This window comes from Eutrigla gurnardus (assembly GCF_963514095.1).
Source record: "Eutrigla gurnardus genome assembly, chromosome: 15".
Lineage (NCBI taxonomy): Eukaryota > Metazoa > Chordata > Actinopteri > Perciformes > Triglidae > Eutrigla > Eutrigla gurnardus.
Genome location: NC_139938.1, coordinates 22,500,537 through 22,523,238, shown reverse-complemented (window position 1 = coordinate 22,523,238; position 22,702 = coordinate 22,500,537). Strand labels below are relative to the sequence as shown.

At 43.5% G+C, this 22,702-nt stretch overlaps 1 long non-coding RNA gene across 1 annotated transcript; it reads right to left on the bottom strand.

Annotated features, from left to right (window-relative positions):
* Positions 1-1,266: 1,266 nt before the first annotated feature.
* LOC311025489 lies at positions 1,267-22,504 on the bottom strand. Its single transcript, XR_014598390.1, has 3 exons — positions 22,417-22,504; positions 20,510-20,603; positions 1,267-1,312 (listed from the first exon to the last, which is right to left on the bottom strand). It is a non-coding gene; the product is annotated as an uncharacterized lncRNA (long non-coding RNA).
* Positions 22,505-22,702: the final 198 nt, after the last annotated feature.

Here is a 22,702-nt window from a genome sequence, read left to right as displayed (position 1 = left end):
ATAATTTCTCTGTTTTAAAGCCATAAAGTAGTGGTTATCAAGAAATGAACCCTCATTTTCAGTAATTATCTGAAATACGCTGCCACAGATGCAGGCATGCAAACTAAATTTTCCATGGTGTCGCAAACTGCTAACTTCTGTGTTGCGTAACCTGGGCTGTCTCCACTGACCATCCACCTCTCTCCATTTTTTACTTTGATAGTTGTGACTGAGATGGTCAGAGCCACCCACTTTGACCTTCACAATGGGTCTTCAGAAACCTGAACAAGGGGACATGTCACTATTTTAAATAGTCTATGGTTGTTATAAGCCATTAAGGTCATAGTATATTGTCACAAAATATAGTTTTGCATGGGAAATAAAATGACATGTTGAAAAAAAAGTCATGATCGTTAAAATCAGTAACCATGTCATAAAAAAGTCACAGTGTACCATGTAATAAAAAGTCAGTGTAGCGTGTCACAAAAAGTCATAATGGATATGGTATAGCACTTTTTTCAAGAGACCCAAAGGGAGGGTTAGGTTATAGGACTAGAAAATGCATTTCCTGTGGAAAATGCGTGGAAATGCTTTAATGCTGAAGCAACACTGAAAAAAAATATTTGAAGAGAATATTAAAAAAGCTGAATATATGCAAAAGTATGAAAAAGCTGAATATTTGAAGAGAATATTAAAAAAGCTGAATATATGCAAAAGTATAATTAAGCTGGATGCTCAACGGCACCTCGGCAGAGCCCAGGAGGTGAACTGGCACCTCTCCATTCTTGGTCCATACAGGGACTCGAACCGGCGACCCTACGGTTCCCAGTTGAGTTGTGTGAAGACTGCCCTAATGATGTTATCACATGTGAGCAACAGTAAAACGTTAATCACAGTCAGGCTTGCTGGGGGCAGGCTTTGGTAGCCAAGCAACCAGGGCCAGATGGAGCCCACCAATCAGAGCAGAGCAATCAACCGCAGCTGGTCCTGTGATGTGTCTGTCTGTCTGTCTGTCTGTCTGTCAGGTGTGTGTGTGTGTCTGTCTGTCTGTCTTCTGTCTGTCAGGTGTGTGTGTGTGTGTGTGTGTCTGTCTGTCTGTCTGTCTGTCTGTCTGTCTGTCAGGTGTGTGTGTGTGTGTGTGTGTGTGTCTGTCTGTCTGTCTGTCTGTGAGAGAGAGAAGGATAAAATGGCCGTATATCCTATCATTGAACCAGCTTCACTGTGAGCATTTGCCAAAATGTTGAACCTGTCACCAAGCTCAGCTGTCACTCAAGTACTCAGTACTGAGACTCAAGTACTGAGAACTACTAGGTACTATGTATTGTTTGAAAAACTACAACTCCCACTGACTGCTCCTGTCCGCCAATCAGAGCGCACCTGCTGTCACTACTGAGTGAGACAGAGAGAGATAGACAGACTTGTCTACATTTTAAAGTTTAAATGGAGTTTCTAGGTGAAAGTATGCCTGAGCAGAAGATGTTTGAAAAACTACAAATCCCACTGACTGTATGAAAAAGCTGAATATGTGCAAAATTATGAAAAAAGCGAAATATTTGAAAATAATATTAAGAAAGCTTAATATCGGCAAACGTATGAAATAAGCTAAATAGCTGAACAAATATGAAAAATCTGAATATTTGAAAAGAATATGAAAGGCAAAAAAATGTTGAAGACAAGTTGAAATGTCCTTAAAGAGGGTTAGGGTTAGGGGGTTAGGGTTAGGTATAGAGAAAGGACACATGGAGCTCCCCGCGTCGTCCAACGACTTCGCAGTTGAATGGAGCACCACGGCAAGGCACGGGCCGGCGCTTGTTATTCATATCCCCTCGACCTTGTGTTTTTTTTATATATAAAGAGAGGCAAAGAGAGATGAAGAGATGGATTATTTGGTTAATAAGGTTAGGTCTGGGGTTAAAGGTCAGGGCTTAGGGTTATGTTTTGAAAACATTAGCATTAGCATCAGTGCTAGCCTTCCCACCAGTGTTACGGTGAGGGTAAGGATTAGGTCTAGCATTAGCATCGGTGCTAGCATTTAGCACTAGTGTTATGGTTAGTTTTCTCATTTGGTAAGAGGAAGGATTAGGGCTAGGGCTAGCGTTAGCATTTAGCATTAGCCTTAGCATGAGTGCTAGCATTTAGCATTAAGGAGGGCCCGGATTAGGGGTTTTAAGGTAAGGGCTGCAGGGTTATTAAACCCATTTTTGTTCTCGTTGTTATAACTTGTCGCCCTTTTAGTTTTCTTCAAAATGATGTCCGAATTGTGCTTTCCCGTCGGGGTTAGGGCTACAAGGTTAGGGTTGATTCCTGAGTTGAGGCCCATAGTGAAGACGATGAGTAGCAGGTCCTGTCTCCTCAGGTTAGGGTTAGGGTAAAAGGTCAGGGTTAGGATTAGGGCAAAAGGTCAGGGTTAGGATTAGGGCTACCAGGTTAAGGCAGTAGTGAGGATAATGAGTGACCGATCCTGCCTCCTCTGGTTAGGGTTAGGGTAAAAAATAAAAATAAAAAATGAAAAAACGATCAGAGATGAAGAGGGGTGATGTGTCTACACCTAGCACCCTCCCCCGCCTTGCGATGTGACTCTGCATCCCACATCGTCCCACCTGCTGGTGCGTGCAGGAGGGACGGGGAAGGGGGAAATGTTCTGAAAATACAAAATGAAAAAAGTCAAAAAATGGAAAACTTCCACAAAAAAAAAAAATTTTGAAAAATGTGCGTGTGCTGTTGGCATTTAATTTTTCTGTTAAATAACTGCAGCGACCTGAACAGCAGAGCAACAGAGAAGCAACAGAGACCATCTCTTCGCGGCAGCCTAGCTGACCCCGGCTCCGTCCTGACATGAACACCAGAGCAACAGAGATAACCTCTTCGCGGCAGCCAAGCTGACCCCAGCACGTGGCGCTTCTGACCGGAAACTGAACAGGATGGAACCATTGCTGTTGATCATTGCTCCCCAGGTTGATCAGCTCCGGAGAGTGTGTCTGTCTTAATGCCAATCAGGTGTTTTTCCGTTTTTCCCTTTAGTCCGGAATTAATAAATAGTAAATAGTAGACAAATAAAGTGGATTAGCGTTAAGATTGCCATCAGGTTATCGCTAGTGATGTGACTTCCGAAACGGGCGTGTCGGCGCTTCTCTGAAGTCCCGGATCGAAACGTTTCGAAACGTTGTGCCGAAAAGCGGTTCTGAAACGCGCATGTCACGTGACTGTAGTTCAGTGATTGAAGGAACGCCTCTGTTTCGAAACGGTTATTCCAAGACGGGCAGATCATTTGACTGGCAAGAGCGACGTGCTGTCTTCCCTAATTTGTACCAACCGACTAAGAAATGTTTAAGTGTCCCTGCAACAAGTGTACCCTGTGAAAGGATTTTTTCAAAAGCAGGGGAAGTGTTATCATAAAAAAGAAACACTCAGCTCAAAAAGAGCTGAACAAATATTATTTCTGAATACAAATCTTTGATTATTGTAATGCATATAACAATGTGTAATTTGTTTATTTGTAATAATGTTTCTTTAATTCAACCTGTATTCTACTTAAATTAAGGAAACCTAAAACCGGCTCATTTCATAGTGGCACATAATTAGGAGTTTTCTTTGGCCAGAGCATGTAGTTCACAGAAGTGGCCACTAGATGTCACTGTAGAGTCAGGTTTCATATTCGTTTCAAGGCTTCAACACAGACTGAAACATCGCTTCGAACTGTTTCGAAGCTTCCCTTTGCCCATCACTAGTTATCGCCCTCTTCTCAGCCCAGTAGGCCTTTAGACTTACAAACAGGGAAAACAGCTCCACGGAGGTGAACACTTACCAACTCTTTAACTCAGACCAGTTGTTAACCCCGACCGGTAGTTCCAACTTGACTAACAGAGCAGAAATGGCCCTGTTTTTTCAGAGCAAACCCCAAGGCAGTGCTAAAACCGTAGATGCAATGGACCAATCCTCGCTGAGATGGGTCCTGATTTCCTTAAGTCATGACCTGCGACATTACCTTCATTCATGGTGCAAGCAGAAAATAATCATTTCCCTTTATATTTTTCAGTTGTTGTAAAAGTATTCTTACTTTATTGAGAGTAGTTTATTTAGCAGCCCAAATTAGCTTTTTTCCCGTATGATAGCTAAAATAAGAGGGAAAAACGTTTTTATTTCCTTCCCAGCATGCTTTGCATGTGAAGTGTGTGTTTTTTTTTGTTTTTTTGTTTTTTTTATGACTAACTTGCCTCCTACAGACGGAATGTTTCACTGGAATATTTGAAGAAAAGGCATCTTTGGATATTTCTTTTGCAGTAATATGTGACACCGATCGTTAAAAACTCATTAAAATTAAACGGCCTGTTTCCAATGACTACTTTCACTTCAGGTGCATTCTAGATGACCTCAGGTATCTTCTCACAAATTGACGGACTGTTTCACTGGAATATTTGAAGAAAACGCGTCTTTGGATATTTCTTATACCCATCAGGTTACCGCCAGTCTGGCATTTGAACCTTATTTACTCAGCCCAGTAGGCATTTAGGCATACAGACAGGGAAGAGCAGCTCCACAGAGGTGAGCACTTACCAACTCTTTAACTCAGACCAGTTGTTAACCCTGAGCGGTAGATCCAACTTGACTAACAGAGCAGAAGTTGCCCAGTTTTTGAGTAGCATTCTTATACATTAATATGTGACCCCGATCGTTAAAAACTCATTAAAATTAAACGGCCTATTTCCAATCACTAATTTCACTTCAGGTGCATTCAAGATGACCTCAGGTATCTTCTCACAAACTTACAGAAATGTTTGCTGTGGATTTTTTCAATAAAACGCCTTTGGATATATACTGTACAGTAAAATATTACATTTTCTTAAAAAATTATTTAAAATTAAACCGTCTGTTTCCAATCACTAATTTCACTTCAGGTGCATTCTAGATGACCTCAGGTATCTTCTCCAGAAAAATGCTGAAATTTTCACTGTGGAATATCAGAATAAAATGCCTTTGGATATTTCCTGCACAGTCAAATATGACATCTTAAAAAATTAATTAAAATGTAACTGTCTGTTTCCAATGACTAATTTCACTTCAGGTGCATTCTAGATGAGGCCAAGGAGACCTGCCGCCAGGCCCAAAAAAAAAATCAATATGCCAAAAATAAGCCACCTATCAATTCATTCATAAATCAATAATCATTTACATTAGGATCACCTCCGCGCAGCCAGTGGCGGCGCCAGAGTATTTTTTCTGGTTCAACTACGGTGGGGCTAACTCATACGACGGTGGGGCTCAAATCTATGTCAGAATTTCAATGTGAATATATAACAACACCCAGTGGCGCTGCCAGCCGGAATCCAGTACGCACTGGGAGGACTTTTTTTGAAGGTGGAAAAAAAAAATTGATGCTGCTGAACCGGGCCGGATGCAGCCGCATTTGAGAGGACGATCGCGCGTGTGTGCGCAATTACGCATAGCGTGTGTTGGCCCCTCTCCACTACACAATACAGCTCGGCTCTAGTCTCGTCACCTCTCTGCTGCTGAGCACTGCGGGCCGAGCCGATGCATGTCTCTCTCCCCGGGCCGGCAGAGTTATCATACCGTACTGTGCGTGCGTGTCCAAGCGTGTGTGTGCGTGCGTGGAGTGCTCACAAGCGTGCGCTTGTGTTTAGGTCGGGGATGGAGGGCACAAAAAACTATTTGCACCGGGGCCTATCACCATGATATACACTACTGTTTCACTGATACTGAAAACATTAGATTTTGTCTTAAAAAGTATTTTTCCATTTGTTGTTGTATTTGCCGTTTCTGTGCGTACATTGAAATTGAATCCTGGCGGCGGCGCTGAACACCCTCCCGCAGCTATAATCACGCACACAGTGAGAGACAGAGACAGAGACAGCGAAACGTGAATAGTTACGTTAACAGCCGGGACCCGAGTGGTCATCTTCCCCTGCAGGTGTCACGGCGCGTCCGTAGTTTTATCCAACACGCCCGCCACCGCCATCTGTTGTTCCGTCCGACGACGTTTAAAAACAAATGTATCCATGATCAATTTTGACCGGCTTACTAACGTTAACTTAACGTGAGTGACTATAAGCCGCTAACGCGAACTGCTAGAGCCAGGTAGCTTACAAACTAGTAGCCTGCTGTCTCTGTGTCGAGCATACACTAAAAGCGGGCTCACATGAGTGACGTTGACGTACGGACAGTACAGTCTGTTAATGAACCCAGATCAGTGACAGTTGTCATCGCAGCTGCCTGAATGCCGTTACGACGTGACGTGGTGGTGCTGTTGAACTCCGCACTTTTCACATTGGAGAGAGAGGGGGATGTGACATGTATCAAAGGATCTCCAGCCGGGATTCGAACCTGAGGCTGCTGCATATATGCAGACATGGGTAAATAGCATGCACTCTAACCACTCAACCACCTGCCTGCTATGAATAAGCCTTTTTATGACTGATTTGGACTCACTACACTCAGATTTTGATTGACACGCGATATAGAAGCATATGTTAGGACTTTTACATCATTTTTACAACATTTTATGAATTTTGTCGATTTTTCACTTTTTTTTCGACATGCTATAGTATGACTTTTTTTTTCCCTGAAAAAGTTGACCATGGCTTTTTATGGCTGTTTTGGACTCACTACACTGAGACTAGGCGCGTCAAGCGAGATGAGCGATTTTTATGACTCTTTAACAATTTAAAATATTTTTTTATGAATATATTCTGACTGACTTTTTCGTGAATTTTCGACATGCCTTTTTTTAACAATATGATCAAGGCTTTTTTTTTTAAAGATTATTTTCTTGCATAGACACCTTTGTATTTAGCGGTGGATAGAGAGGAAACATGGGAGAGAGAGGGGGATGTGACATGTATCAAAGGATCTCCAGCCGGGATTCGAACCTGAGGCTGCTGTATATATGCAGACATGGGTAAATGGCATGCACTCTAACCACTCAACCACCTGCCTGCTATGAATAAGCCTTTTTATGACTGTTTTGGACTCACTACACTCAGATTTTGATTGACACGCGATATAGAAGCATATGTTAGGACTTTTACATCATTTTTACAACATTTTATGAATTTTGTCGATTTTTCACTTTTTTTTCGTATGACTTTTTTTTTCCCTGAAAAAGTTGACCATGGCTTTTTATGGCTATTTTGGACTCACTACACTGAGACTAGGCGCGTCAAGCGAGATGAGCGATTTTTATGCCTTTTTAACAATTTTAAATATGTTTTTATGAATATATCCTGACTGACTTTTTCGTGAATTTTCGACGTGCTATAGTATGACTTTTTTTGGGGGGGGGGGGGGGGATATGACTAAGCCTTTTTATAACTATTTTGCACTCACTACACTCAGATTTTGATTGACACGCGATATAGAAGTACGACGGCGTATTAGGGCCACTGTCGGGAAAGAAAAAAAAAAACGGAGCCGAGAGAGGTGGGCAATATTCTGAGATTAAAAGTCGCAAATTAGCTAGTTTTAAAGTGGCAAATTTACGAGTTTAAAAAGTCGCAAATTTACGAGAAAAAACTCGCAAATTTGCGAGTTTAAAAAGTCGCAAATTTACGAGAAAAAACTCGCAAATTTGCGAGTTTTAAAGTGGCAAATTTGCTAGTTTATTACGATGCTAACAACCGGCATTTATGCTAGCTAACTTCCCATGACTGTAGCTTTTATCTTTCTAATTAATCCATCCCGTGTGTCAATGCTTTGCTAAGGTCCTTAGGGTGATGGCTCTTGATGGTTATTGTTGGTTAATTTTATATGGGCCAAATTGTCATCTTACGGTGTGTGTGTTTGTTGATCGGGTGGTTTGGCTAAGCTAGCGGTCATAGAGGAAGTAATCACGTAGCTTGACCCGGATGTTTACCGTTGCTATGACAACAAGTGAAAGCTACCGCTAGCTAGCTTAGGCAAACTACCTGCTCAATAAACACAAATAAGATGACAATTTGGCCCAAATAAAATTAACCAACAATAACCATCAACAGCCATTACCTTAAGGGCCTTAGCAAAGCGTCACACGTTGGGATGAATTAATTAGAAAGATAAAAGCGACATTCGGAAGCGAAGTTAGCTAGCATAAATGCAGGTTGTTAGCATCATAATAAACTAGCAAATTTGCCACTTTAAAACTCACTTTTTTTTCGACATGCTATAGTATGACTTTTTTTTTTCCTGAAAAAATTTATCATGGCTTTTTATGGCTGTTTTGGACTCAATACACTGAGACTTGGTGCATCAAGCGAGATGAGCGATTTTTATGCCTTTTTAACAATTTTAAATATGTTTTTATGAATATATCCTGACTGACTTTTTTGTGAATTTTCGACGTGCTATAGCATGACTTTTTTGGGGGGGGGGGGGGGGGGGATATGACTAAGCCTTTTTATAACTATTTTGCACTCACTACACTCAGATTTTGATTGACACGTGATATAGAAGCATATGTTAGGACTTTTACATCATTTTTACAACATTTTAGGAATTTTGTCGATTTTTCACTTTTTTTTCGACATGCTATAGTATGACTTTTTTTTTTCCTGAAAAAATTGATCATGGCTTTTTATGGCTGTTTTGGACTCACTACACTGAGACTTGGTGCATCAAGCGATATGAGTGATTTTTATGACTCTTTAACAATTTAAAATATTTTTTTATGAATATATTCTGACTGACTTTTTCGTGAATTTTCGACATGCTATAGCATGACCTTTTTTTAACAATATGATCAAGGCTTTTTTTTATTAAGATTATTTTCTTGCATAGACACCTTTGTATTTAGCGGTGGATAGAGAGGAAACATGGGAGAGAGAGGGGGATGTGACATGTATCAAAGGATCTCCAGCCGGGATTCGAACCTGAGGCTGCTGTATATATGCAGACATGGGTAAATGGCATGCACTCTAACCACTCAACCACCTGCCTGCTATGAATAAGCCTTTTTATGACTGTTTTGGACTCACTACACTCAGATTTTGATTGACACGCGATATAGAAGCATATGTTAGGACTTTTATAGTATGACTTTTTTTTTTCCTGAAAAAATGTATCATGGCTTTTTATGGCTGTTTTGGACTCAATACACTGAGACTTGGTGCATCAAGCGAGATGAGCGATTTTTATGCCTTTTTAACAATTTTAAACTGTGCCATCAACTGGACGGCCATAACTGACAGACGAGCAGACCAACATGGTGGAAAGCCCCGTAACCAGAAGGACCAGTGGGACCCAGGAGTCAGTATTTACAGGCCAGCTATTTGCTTCAGAGTGATGTAAAGGTCAGAGGCTGTCCTCCAGTCATGTGGGTGTTGTAGTCCGTTTTGTTCCACGGCCTGTTGTAGGTATTCCTTCATGTCTTCACTGTAAAAATCAATCTCTTGCCTTGCCTCAGGAAAAACATCCAGCTCTGCATCTTCAACAAAGAATCCACAGTCCCTCGCGCCAAATCTGAAAAATTAGATAAAAAGTAGTATGAAGGACTTGGTCATTGCAGAGACAGAGCCTCTAAATACAAGATTATACCAACCTTTACTCCTTAATTTTTTTGTAATGTATATGATGTAAACCAGGGGTTTACCCCCCCCCCCCCCCAAAAAAAAAAAAAAAAAAAAAAAGGCCTGTTTCAATGCAGTTGGGAGGGGGCCCCCTCCTCTGGGCGCCACCCACTCCAGGTAGATAGGTAGGTAGGTAGATATATAGATAATATATCCATCTATCTTGAGAGAAGGAGGAGGGGAGAGGCAGAGGAGAGAGAGAGAAGGAGGGATGAGTAGGAGAGTATGGAGGAGAGGGGACGAGGGATGGGGAGGAGAGAGAGGAGAGCATGGCGGAGAAAGATAAGGAGGACAGAGGAGGGATCAGTAGAAGAGAGGAGGAGAAAATCCCACCAGCATCAACATAAAATCAGCGCAGATTCTTTCTCTCTCCCTCTCTTGCTGCCACTACGAGCTGTCGAGGCGGCTTCTCTTGCCACAGGGGCTAAATACTGCGCTGGTATTGCTCAAACCCTATTTGTTCTACCCCCCCCTATGAAAAGTGCAGCCCCCCTGGTTAAGAACCGCTGATATAAACCTACCTGTGGGGCAAGAGATATAGCTCATTTGGGATCCCTCCTGGACATGCGGCTGGTCTGCTAGGACGAATCCGGTGCTTGTTCCACAGGTCCACGCATTCATTCAGGTCTTTCTGCAGAACTTTACTGAAGCAAAATCTCAGTAAGCAGTGGTGTTCCTGGCTGCCATTGAAAGATCCAGAGTCTCTCAGGTCTCCAAACAGGTCCATTCAAAACTGAGACCTGGAGATACATTAGACATGAAGTTACTTACTTCACACAGATCACAGACAAATCAGAATGAGAATTAACTGATTATCACAAAAACATTCAACCACTGATATAATTAAATTTGGGGCTAGAATCATTTCTATGCATTTTGTATTCATATGAAAAAGTTGAAGAACACCAATTTGAACTGAGCAATGAAGCAAATGCAAAGCTGTTATTGTTATTTAATGTGGATAATACAATGACAGACAGGCGTAAAAATCAGTTAAACACAGTCGATCACTATACAGTTTCTAATGTACTTTTCATCTATCAAACAGAGATTTACCAACCTTCCTCTTCTGAAAAAAGACCATCACGACTCAATGCGCTGATTCCCTGTTGATGAGCCGTAACTGTGACTGGACAAGCCCGCATAGTAGTCCGTATGCCCATGGCGGAGGTTACACTGTATTGCTGCCATTGTTCCATTTTCGGTTCCGAGGTCAGTTCGTAATCTCATTGGAACAACACCAGTACGCAGTTGATGTAGTTGTGAGCGATGACAGATGGATTGTTGTTTGACAGTCCACAAACAAGCCACATGATTCTTCGTGAAAATCCATCTATGCATCCCGAGAGAGCCAGGCCAAATGGTTTGAGTTTGTCGTACCCATCTACATGCCATATATAGTTTGGACCCATGGAGTGGTACGTCCGCCGTGTAAACCTCCTGCGTCTCCTCAAAGCCGTCTGTTGTTGATTCAATTGTCTCAGCAACCTCATAACAACGTCACGTTTAACACGCAGTCGATGTTTTTGTAGTAGGACTTGCCACATAGTCCGATATCCAAACAGTATCCCCGGTCCATCAAGCTCGCTCAGAATTGCACGCCTCACCTCGGATAGTGGGGAATAGTTACGGCGTCTAAGTAAGCCGGCTTCTTTCAAACGGGTCTTCAGCGTTCGAAGACTCATCTTACGACCGCGAATAGTCGACAACATGTCAACTATCACGTCGTATTGGTGTCCTGCATCAAAATACTGCTTTATAATAGAGAGTTCGGTTTCGCTGTCCATTTCGTCGTTCATGTTCGTCTTCTTCTTGTGTTCGTTTCTGGCGGCGTAGACGGGAAAGCAAGTTTAGTTTCCGGGGCAAGCCTACCTTGTCCAATCAGCGATGTCCGCCGAAGGTAACACTTCCGTTTTGGGATTTCTTTTTTGTGTGTGTTTCCTTTCTTGTGTGTGTTTGCTTTTTTGTGTTTGCTTTCTTTTTTGTGTTCGTTTTCTTTTTTGTGTTTGTTTTCTTTTTTGTGTTCGCTTTCTTTTTTGTGTTCGTTTTCTTTTTTGTGTTCGTTTTCTTTTTTGTGTTCATTTTCTTTTTTGTGTTTGCTTTCTTTTTTGTGTTTGTTTTGTTTTTTGTGTTTGTTTTCTTTTTTGGCTCATTTTCTTTTTTGTGTGTGTTTTCTTTTTTGTGTGTGTTTTGTTTTTGCGGTTGCGTTTTGCACTTCAGGGCCACCGTAGGGATTAATGTGGCAGATAAAAAACGCAAGGCTGAGGTTAAAAGTATTATTTTGTCCGCCTTAGTGGAGAGTGGTGTTTTGAAGAAGGGAGAGCTTTTGTCGGACGTGGCAGCGGTGCCAATGTCCGTACCAGTGTCCGTGGCAGGGCTGACTTTTGCGCAGCAGAAGGAACTGATGATGATACAGTTTGAGCAGGAGAAAGTACGGTTAAAAGTAGAAATGGAGCGGCAGCAAACAGAAAAGATGAAACTGGACTTGCAGCAGTATAAACTGAGTTTGATCCGTGATGGTAAGCTTTCACAGAACATGGCAGAGGAAAGTTGTTTTGAGTCGGGGCAGGTTAGGTTTGATGTTGGGGCTAATTTGCGCTTAATGCCTAGGTTTAATGACAGGGATCCGGATACATTTTTCACTTTATTTGAGCGGATTGCAGATGCAAAAAATTGGCCTGATGCAGACAAGACTTTGATGCTCCAGTGCGTCCTTACGGGTAGGTCCCAGGAGGCGTATTCAGTGCTGAGTGAGAGTGATTGTAGGAGTTATGTTAAGGTCAAATCTGCTGTCTTGAAAGCATACGAGTTGGTCCCCGAGGCTTATTGTCAAAGGTTTAGGAACTGGGGGAAAGGTGACGAACAAACAAATGTTGAATTTGCTCGTGATTTGCTACGCCATTTTAACCGCTGGTGTTCCGCTGCGAGTGTCGAGAGTTTTGAGGGGCTTTGTGAGTTGATGGTGCTGGAACAATTTAAAAATTAAATTCCTCAGCGCATTGCAACCCATGTAAGTGAGCAGAAAGCAACCACCGTACATAGAGCGGCTGAGCTGGCTGACGATTTTGTGTTAACGCACAGGAGTGGGTTTGGTGAAGTGTACGCGGCCAGTGAGTTAAGACGTAGAAGTAATAACCACGGTAGCTCGGGTTACGGTGTTCAGTCCTCAGTAGCGGGTCCCGCGCATACATTTAAAGCCTCACGGGTGAGAGATGATGGTGGCAGAGGGGGCTTATGTCATTATTGTCGGAGCGCGGGCCACTGGAAGGATCAATGTCCGGTGTTGCAGAGTGTGAATAAACATAAATCTTATCCATCTGCTCCTGCTCCAGCCTTGTCCTGTTCCAGTGCTCAGGGGCCAGGTCCTGAATGTGTTGGTCCAGAGAGTGGTGGTGATTTTGAGCCTTTCATTGCTGACGCTGTCGTTTCTCTGGTGGGTAGTGAGGAGCGTGTGCCTATAAAAGTTTTGAGAGATGCAGGCGCTAAGCATTCATTCATTTTGGGAGCAGTATTGCCTTTTTCGCCTGCAACAGAAACGGGGGATTTTATTCTGATGCGAGGTATGGAGATGGGATTGGCACCTGTACCGCTGCACAACATGGTGCTTGATTGTGATCTGGTGCAAGGTGTTGTTGCCATTGGTGTGCGTCCAGCATTGCCAGTGGATGGAGTGGAGTTGATTCTGGGAAATGATCTGGCTGGTAGCACAGTGTGGGCTAGTGTGCCGCCGTCTCCTGTAGTTACATCTAAGCTGTTGGTAACAGTTGGGCCAGATGAGTGTGGTCAGAAATATCCAGCTGCTTTTCCAGCCTGCGCCATGACCCGCGCACAGCGTGCTAGGGATGCGTCAGGCTTGGTCGTTAGTGGAGAGCAAAAGGAGATGAAAGTTGTGATTCCTCTACCTGATCTTCCCCCATCCATCCCTCGAGCGGAGTGGGTTAAAGTCAGCAGGTTGATCAGTCTCTGTCCAGTTTGGTGACCAGTGCTTTGCCGGAGAGTGAAATGGGAAATGTGGCTCGTGGCTATTTTTTCCAGGATGAGTTGCTTGTGAGGAAATGGGTGCCTTGTGAGGGTGACTATGTTGGTGAGACTGCACATGATGAATCAGGTCATTTGGGTGTGAGAAAAACTTATGACCGGGTTTTGCGATATTTTTTTTGGCCAAAGTTAAAGTGTGACGTTGCTAATTATATAAAATCGTGTCATACATGTCAACTTACAGGTAAGCCCAGTCACTCAATCAAGCCAGCGCCTCTTTGTCCCATTCCAGCAATCAGTCAACCATTTGAACATTTGATTATAGACTGTGTGGGGCCGTTACCAACCTCAAAGTCTGGTTGCTCTTACCTGCTAACTGTAATGTGTCAGGTGACAAGATACCCTGCAGCATATCCTGTGCGTTCTATTTCTGCGAGATCAATAGTCAAGGCGTTAACAGAGTTTATTTCCATCTTCGGCATTCCACGTGTGATTCAGAGTGACCAAGGCTCTAATTTTACATCTCACTTGTTTTCACAGGTGTTGAAGCAGTTGAAGGTGAAGCACAACCGTGCGTCTGTGTATCATGCCCAGAGTCAGGGAGCGTTGGAGCTTTTTCACCTAACATTAAAGTCCCTGTTTCGTGCTTTTTGCACGGAGATGGGGGGAGATTGGGAGGAAGGCCTACCTTGGTTAATGTTGTCAGCCCGAGAGGTTGTGCAGGAGAGCACTAGGTTTAGTCCTAATGACCTTGTTTTTGGCCATACAGTGCGGGGTCCCTTGGCAGTCCTGCGGGATGGCTTGGGTGATACTAGTCCACCTAAGAATCTGATTGATTATGTGAACGGTTTCCGTCATCGTTTGTATACAGCTGCTGAAAAAGCGTGTGAAAATCTGGAAGTGGCTCAGTCTAAAATGAAAACTGTGTATGACCGTCGGGCAGAGCGTCGCCAGTTTACTCCTGGGGATCAGGTTTTGGCCCTCACTCCGGTTGTAAGTTCACCATTTCAGGCAAAGTTCTCAGGCCCGTACACTGTGGAGCGACAAGTTTCAGAGCAAAATTATTTCATTTCCACTCCGACGCGTAGGAAGTCTTCTCGCCTCTGTCATGTCAACCTGTTGAAGCCGTATTATTCTAGTGACGAAACTGTTGCACCTGGGTCCAGTGCGCAGAGTTTAGATATCAGTCCTGTACTCACTGTGGGTTCTGTGCCCTCAGCTTTGATGGCTCCGGGTATGGTGAGCATGGAGGGGGATGTTCGAGCACCTGATGATCCTGTGATGTGTGGTAGGCTAAAAAATTCAGAGACGTTGTGTAACTTGGAGAGTTTATTTGTTCACTTGTCTGAAGTTCAAAGCAGTGAGCTGAAAGAGGTAATCAGGGAGTATCCAGTCCTGTTTAGTGATACACCATCGCGTACACACTTGATAGAACATGATATTGATGTTGGAGACAGTACACCAATTAAACAGCGTTTCTATAGGTGTGCACCACACAGACAGAAAGTAATGGAATCTGAGGTCAAGTATATGCTGGACCATCACATTGCAGTTCCATCGTCATCCAGTTGGGCGTCACCCTGTCTGTTGGTCGATAAGTCGGACAAGTCTCCTAGGTTCTGTACTGACTATCGAAAGGTAAACAAGGTCACTAAGTCAGATTCTTATCCGTTGCCGCGAATGGAGGACTGCATAGACCAGGTCGGTGCAGCACAATTTGTGAGCAAGTTCGACTTGCTGAAGGGGTATTGGCAAGTTCCACTATCTGCTCGTGCTAGGGAGATTTCTGCATTTATAACGCCTACAGGACTGTATGAATATACCGTGATGAGTTTTGGGCTACGGAACGCACCCGCAACTTTTCAGCGTCTAATGAATACGGTTGTTGCAGGTCTTGAAGGTTGCGCAGTTTATCTGGACGATGTAGTTGTTTTCAGTGACACGTGGGATGCTCATGTCGGGCGCGTCCGTGCCTTGTTCAGTCGTTTGGCTGAGGCGCGACTTACAATCAATCTGGCAAAGTGTGAGTTTGCCAGGGCGACGGTGACGTATCTTGGCCGGGTGGTCGGACAGGGGCAGGTGCGTCCAGTCGATGCTAAAGTTAGAGCTGTTGTGCAGTATCCCGTTCCAGTTACGCAGGAAAGAATTGATGCGGTTCCTGGGTTTAGTCGGCTATTATAGGAGTTTTTGTAAAAACTTTTCAACTGTTGTTGCACCGCTGACTGACCTGTTGAAGGGCAGGGTGAAGTTTGTGTGGTCTCCTCACTGTCAAAGTGCATTTGAAAATGTGAAATCGCTCCTGTGCTCAGTTCCAGTCCTGGCTGCACCGTGCTTGCATAAGCCGTTTAAGATCCAGGCAGATGCCAGTCAAGTGGGCGCAGGGGCAGTGTTGTTACAGGAGGAGGGGGGAGTTGATAAACCTGTGTTACTTCTCAAAAAAGTTCAACTCATACCAGTTGCACTACTCAACTATAGAGAAGGAAGCGCTGGCCCTTATTTGGGCGCTTCAGCATTTTGAGGTTTATGTTGGTACTGGGGGGGAACCAGTAGTTGTTTTCACTGACCATAACCCTTTGACCTTTTTGAGTTCACTGCACTGCCCAAACCACCGTCTGATGCGATGGACTTTGTTCTTGCAGGGCCATAATTTAGAGGTCAGACACATTAAGGGCAAGGACAATTTAATGGCCGATGCTTTTTCTCGTGCCCCTGTGGGTTAAATGGTAGTCTGTTATCCTTCCTACTATTCTCATCTCCCTATTAAAAGGTTTCATTTTCAGGTACCTGGTTGCAGTGGGGTGTGTGTAAGGTAGTAGCGTAGTTGTTGGTTTTGGGTTTGTGGTGATCCCTGTCGGGACTCCATCTTAAGGGGGAGGGTGTGATGACCCCTGCTGTTGAGGCAGCAGGCTCCTGATGTGACTTGGGTTTGTGGGAGGAGTTTTGGTCAATCATGGGCACCTGGGCCCAGTGTTCCTGAGATTATAAAACGACCCATGATTCATTCATTCTGTCTCTCTCTCCTCTCCAGCAGATGTCCTACGGGTGATGTGGCAGCCGCAGTTTTCTTAAGTTCCATTATGCTCAGTTTATGCACTTTACAACACACATCCATTACATTTTACACACATGCACATCCTACACTACTGATAGACTGATGGTCACATCCCATTTGTTCATTATTTTCCTTTGTTGCACATTGCGTTGCTTTATGTTAAATAAATATACTTTGCTAAACCTTCTTAAATTCAGTGTGTCTCCCGTCTTGTCGTGGCCCAAAGAGCCAGGTTGTGACAGGGCTCAGGATGGCTATCGAGCATATCCTGTGTCCTGCATGTATATCTGCTATCACTGTCCCCACAGCATTATCCACTTCGATTAAATGTCAAGGCGTGCAAAATAAAATTTGATATTTTAGCCACCCTAGTGTGTTAGAGTGATCATACATATGCAATGGAAGAAGAGGCTATAACTGTGTAAATGGAGACGGTGTGTATGCTTGGTACTCCAGGTGAAAAAGAGAGTACGGTGCCGGATTAGAGCATATAGAAGATTAAACGCTGGGTTATTGTCATATTAGAAACCACACCACAGTGAGCAGCACAAAAGCATGCATGCATGAAGAGCAATTAGTTGAACTTAAATTGACACAAATTGAAAACCACCAGGAAAGCTAGATGCAGGTTTACATTGCTGGTGCACGTACGCCCTGACAGACTACAAGCTTTTTTCTGATTGTTTGATAACAAAATAGTTGAGACAGCAACTTTTTTTTGGTGAATTCATATATTAATCCACAACAACGATAAATGTTGATATGACAGATATGAAGGCAGGCGACTGGAAGCAGCCTTCCGGCATACCGAGAATCATTTCATCTTTAATCTAGCAATACACCAAAGCTTTACAAAACACCAGTGTGATAACGACGCAACTTTCGAGAACCATATATGGTGGATAAATCGACAGGCCATGAAGAAAGGAAGAGAAGACAGAAGGTAGAGCAGTACTTATCCATCCATCTGTCCTCGCGTTGCTTGTATCTGTGCACACCATTTATGCAACAGAAGGAATTCAGGGCTCATGACATAACTTTTTGGAGATTAAAGAATGCGACGAATGCAACTTGGTCATGTTGACAGGAATAGTGATTCTATGTTTGAGATATCAAATTGGTGACAGAGCCAATTAAAATGTGTTTGTCGTGCTATATTGTATACAAATATTTAATTTAGGGTTAAATAACATGTTCGATCATTCTCCCGTTTATACTGGATATTAAAAGAGAGAAGAACAACTAAACAAATTCCAAAGTGTTTCAGAAGTTAACATAAGGCTAGGATGCCATACATTTATGGTTTACATGCCTTTCATTGCAACAAAATATAAGTGGCCAGCAGATCAGACCGTGGTTGAGAGGCCGTGTCCACGTGTTAAAGTGTGTATCTGTGTTCCTGAAGAGGAAACACACTTCTCTAAGTGAAGCTTTAAATGTCAGCGTTTCCTCCCAAATACGAGATGAAAACAAGAAGGGACAACTCTTGTGGGTCAGGTCAGGATTTTAAAATAATTTGTATTTAAAAAAAAAAGGGGGATAAAAAAACAGACACACGTTTATCTTACTGCTCCGGTAAGCCGGGGCGGGGCCCACTGACAAGGTGACGTCACACCACAGGGCGGTGAAGCCACGCCCCCCCGCTGCACAGAGCCGCTCTTTTGTGGGATCACCGGAGCAACCAACCTGGCAGGCCCGGACTGGCCATCGGGAGAACCGGGAGGTTTCCCGAAGCGCCGGCCTATGATTGGCCTGCTGGCCTGCGTCTCTCTCTCTCTCTTTTTTTTTTTTTAAGTCTGCCGGTCAGCCGGCGCCGCGGCTATCTGACTTTTTTGTTTCTAATGGTGCGTGTCCACAGGCAGCGGTGTTTCCCCACGTCCCATTCATTGTCTATGTGAAAAGCTGTGCAATGCATTCTGGTAGCGTAGCGGCGAATGTCGAGAGACGGCGCGCGAGTTGGCCGCTCCTCATTTGCCTAAAGTTGAAGTCGAATCTACTTTATGCTAATCAGAGGACACGTACCTTCAAGGTGCGTGTCCACAGGGGCGATTTTAAACGCGTGTGGACGCGCCGCTTCCCAGTATTGCACGCTTGGCGGGCTGCCACTAGAGGATGATTGACAGACGCTCTCCTTTAAACAACACATTTTTGCGAGCGTTCGCGAGCGTTCCCGAGGCGGCGAGTCGAGCCCGGCGCCTCTGATTAGCATAAAGTAGATTCGACTTCAACTTTGAGGAGCGGCCAACTCGCGCGCCGTCTCTCGACATTGGCCACGACGCTACCAGAATGCATTGCACAGCTTTTCACATAGACAATAGGCAAATTCGACTTGATGTAGCCGCCTGCAGCGCGCTACCTAACGTGATGTATTGTGGGTTGAAAGCGATGCATGATGGCTAGAATTGTGTCCGACTTAGCATCCGACTGCAAAGACGTCACAGGGTCGCGACCATATCACGTGACCCAAAACATCGCGGGAACAAGTTTTTAAGAGCCGCTTCTTGCAGCGCTTGGCAGCGCGGTCTACGACGGCTGCAACTGGCTTGTCCACACCTCCGCTACAGTGGAATGGTTCTCATTGGTTAAAAGTTCAATGACGTGTGTTCAGGTCCGCGCTCGGCGGCCACCTTGTGGTGAAATGATACTTTTTATTTTGGTCGCATTGATCTCATGGCTTGATCTAAAGTTCTGTGCACTTTCAAAAATAATGCCTTCCACATGTTGCCTTGCGTGTGTGTGTGTGTGTGTATGTATTTATGTATGTGTGTGTGTGTGTGTAATATATATATATACATATATATATATATATATATATATATATATATATATATATATATATATATATATATATATAAACATATCCTCTTTGGTTTGCTGCTGTGTTCTATCGCTTGAGCACTATAGTCACGTTGACTTTGTTGTCCGACTTGACGGCGTTTGGCTACGGTCTCTTTTAGAGCCCGCCCCCTCAGACACCTGCAGCTCTCGTCGGCGTGATAAGTCAAGTCAAGTCAAGCCAAGACCATGCCGAACAAGCCTAATGAATGGGACGTGGGGAAACACCGCTGCCTGTGGACACGCACCATCAGTCAGAGATGCAGGCCTGGCCAATCAGAGGCCACTCAGGCCAGTAGCATGTGAGGAGGACAAGGCGATTGGTTTGTTTTGATTAACACCCGCCCCAACAGTCCGTATCAACCACACAGACAGCGTGCGGAGGAAGGGGTGTGTGTGACACTGATGCTGCAGTCGCGGTGTGTGTGTAGCGAGCGCCGAGCAGAGAGGGAGAGTCGAGGCTTCGACTAGTACTGTAAACCATGGACCCCAACCCCCCGGGTAAAAAAAAAGAAAAGGCGGTACCGAGAGGGAGAGAGAGAAAAAAAGAAAGGCGCTGGAGGAGGATGCGGCCAAATGCCGTAAACTGACAAATTTATTCATTAAATGGCTCTCATTTGTAATACGGTAATAGCTGCCATTCTATTAAGCACGAGTGGTGTTGAATTTTGCTGTCTGTTGCTGACTTGCTGTTATGTATCCCAGCCCTATATTAGAATATGAGTCAATATTATGTGATTGCTTATTAGGAGCTATACTCTCGGACTGTATTATACATTGCGTCTATCAGTGTGTGCATGTTCTGTGAACATGTATTCAAAGGCTGTCCCCTCATAGCTGATTAATTGTTTGATTTGGACTTTGTTGTCTTTGTTTATTAGGTTATATTGTAGGCTACACATCAAAACTAGAAAATTCCCCCGCCGGGAAATTTTGAAAGGGCCACGGGGGCTACTGCCGGAGTGTATATACATTACGATGAGATTCTTCGAGATTTCAAACGAGACGGAATTGTTTTAGAGGCAAATACAACTACAAATACTTCGCACTCAACTGTTTGCCAGTACATGTCACCGAACTCAGCTGTCACTCAAGTACTACCGAGTACTACCGAGTACTACTGAGACTCAAGTACTGAGAACTACTAGGTACTATGTATTGTCAAACATTTGCCAGTACATGCCAGAGCTTGAGTGACACTGAGGCTGGCACAACCTTTCTAGGTGAAAGTATGACTGAGTAGAAGACGTTTGACTAAAAAAACTACATTTCCCACTGACTGCTCCTTCCTGTCCACCAATCAGAGCACACCACTCGTGTCTCCATTTTAAAGTTTAAACGGAGTTTCTAGGTAAAAGTACCGGTATGCCCGAGCAGACGACGTTTGACAAAAAAAAAACTACATTTCCCACTACTAAATGTAGTTTTTAGTACATTCCTGTCCACCAATTAGAGCACACCACTCGTGTCTCCATTTTAAAGTTTAAATGGAGTTTCTAGGTGAAAGTATGCCCGAGCAGACGACGTTTGACTAAAAAAACTACATTTCCCACTACTAAATGTAGTTTTTAGTACATTCCTGTCCACCAATCAGAGCACACCACTCGTGTCTCCATTTTAAAGTTTAAATGGAGTTTCTAGGTGAAAGTATGGACGAGAAGAAGACGTTTGACTAAAAAAACTACATATCCCACTACTAAATGTAGTTTTTAGTACATTCTTGTCCACCAATCAGAGCACACCTGCTGTCAGTTATGAAGATCAGTGCCCCACAGTGCTGTCACCATGGCAACGGCCCTTGCTGCGTGTGTATGACTGCTTTGGAGCGTCTCTCTGCTTCTCTCTATCGCTCAATTCCCCCTCTGCGTTGGGTCCGAACAAAAGCTTGCCACGCTCACACCGAAACTCCTATCGCCAAAATTTTCGCACCATTAGCGCCACAAGACTCGGCTGAAGACAATGATGACTTTTATTTTTTCCTAGTGTCAGAAATGTGGACGCTAGGGCGAGTTAGAAAATGCTGTTCATATCAGGTTTCTTTGAAAATCTGCTTCTCAATTAACATTAGAGCGGATGAGGAAAAAAAGAGACTTGGCCGCGCTTAGAGGTTGCTAGTTCAAATTCTGTAAAACTCACAGAGATTTTGAGCACATTGTGAGAGACAGGACAAGTTTGTCTACAAAATTGGAAAATATCACGTCTGTAGAGTGAAGATCGTGGCCGGGAGGAGTTTGGAAAGGAAAAAACTCTGAGAAGCCCTCACACTCTAACTGATGATGTCACGCACTCTAGCCCAGAAGGTTCCGCGCAATACACACCCATTGAAAACTAAAAAAAAGTCTGAAAACAGCATCATATTTAAACACTGATAATTTAAAAACTGTAATAGATATCACAATGAAAAGTAATAGCTGAATAGCTGAAGGTTTTGTGAATGTTTTAAAATTTGAATGACGTCTGTAGGTGGAAGTATGCAGACTGCCATGCTTTTCAAAGAGGAGCATGTTAAAGAGGTTTTTAGGCTGATCTCCATAGGAATGCATTGAAAAAAAAAATATGGAAAAGGCTGAATATATGAAAAAGTATGAAAGGCTGAAAAAATGTTGAAGATATCCCGGAAAGAGCTGAAAAAGCTGAACATTTTGATAGCTGAATGGTTTTTGTAGCTGAAAGTATGCAGAAGCTAGAGGCGACCAAAAAACGTACGGAAGAAGAAAAATAAGAAAAATAAAGATTAGGATAACATAGGTTGGAAATGCTTGAAAGCATTTCCACCAATAAGAAAAATAATAATAATAAAGATTAGGATAACATAGGTTGGAAATGCTTTAAAGCATTTCCACCAACTAGAAAATTCCCCCGCCGGGACATTTTGAAAGGGCCACGGGGGCTACTGCTGGAGTGTTTATACATTACGATGAGATTCTTCGAGATTTCAAACGAGACGGAGTTGTTTTAGAGGCAAATACAACTACAAATACTTCGTACTCAACTGTTTGCCAGTACATGTCACCGAACTCAGCTGTCACTCAAGTACTACCGAGTACTACCGAGTACTACTGAGACTCAAGTACTGAGAACTACTAGGTACTATGTATTGTCAAACATTTGCCAGTACATGCCAGAGCTTGAGTGACACTGAGGCTGGCACAACCTTTCTAGGTGAAAGTGTGACTGAGTAGAAGACGTTTGACTAAAAAAACTACATTTCCCACTGACTGCTCCTTCCTGTCCACCAATCAGAGCACACCACTCGTGTCTCCATTTTAAAGTTTAAACGGAGTTTCTAGGTGAAAGTATGCCC